We start from the raw sequence: 1,040 nt of genomic DNA on the forward strand, positions 1-1,040 counted from the left end.
ATCTTCATATAATTGGTCTAATGCTCAACAAAAATGACCTATTTTTTTCTACTTGGTCTGTGTCTCAGAAGAGGGCTGGGGAGTCGGGACACTTAAGAAACCCGCCTACCAGTGACATCATCGTTAGGCAGGATTATTATATATAGTTTCAAACAAGATTTCATATCGCGATAACAATGGCTTCCCTTATAGCATGCTAACTTTCCACGAATAGAAAGCCTGCAGTTTCCATTAGCTTGGATTCCCCATCGATGATGTCACTGGTAGGCAGGTTTCTGAACTGTCCACAGCCCACCAATGAGACACAGAGTGAGTAGACAGAGATGGTGCCATCTTATAATGAGCATTAGTGAGGACCAATTTTACGAAGATACGGTTGAAAATTGGTGAAGTGCTCCTTTAAGTTCCACACTGCGTACATCTTCCACAACTGTTTGTCCCTAATATACACACACACACACACACACACACACACACACACACACACACACACACACACACACACACACACACACACACACACACCGCAAATACAGGACACATGACATTTAGAAAGGTTGTTTTTGTTTGGAACCTCCCCCCCCCCCCCCCTCAGTACAGGGGGTCCTTGGCATGACCGCCACTCTCCCACGGGCAGCTGTTGCCAGGCAACCGGCGGCGGTCGGCCATGCTTGCTTTTGTCTGGTGGCTTTTTTAGTTGTCAACGGAACCGACCTGTTGTCGTGGTAACCAAACCGAGGGGTCCGCTACCATTTCAGTGGTCCAGTGAGTGGCATTGTGGGTCAGAAGCCCAGGAGGGACAAAACTCAACTGAGACAAATGACATATAATACAAGTCAGTGGTTCTGAAAGTGGGGTCCGGAGACCCCACTTAAAAAGGGTGGAACCCCATAAAAGGGTCATTTATGGGGTTCCAGGGGGTCCCCAAACCTTATATACAGACTATTTGAAAATAGCTGATCTACAAGCTCACAACGCATCGCAATGTGATGTGTTGTGAGCATGTAGATCTGATATTTTATATATATTTTTTTTAAAAA

This window comes from Gymnoscopelus microlampas (assembly GCF_963454915.1).
Source record: "Gymnoscopelus microlampas genome assembly, chromosome: 16".
Classification (NCBI taxonomy): Eukaryota; Metazoa; Chordata; class Actinopteri; order Myctophiformes; family Myctophidae; genus Gymnoscopelus; species Gymnoscopelus microlampas.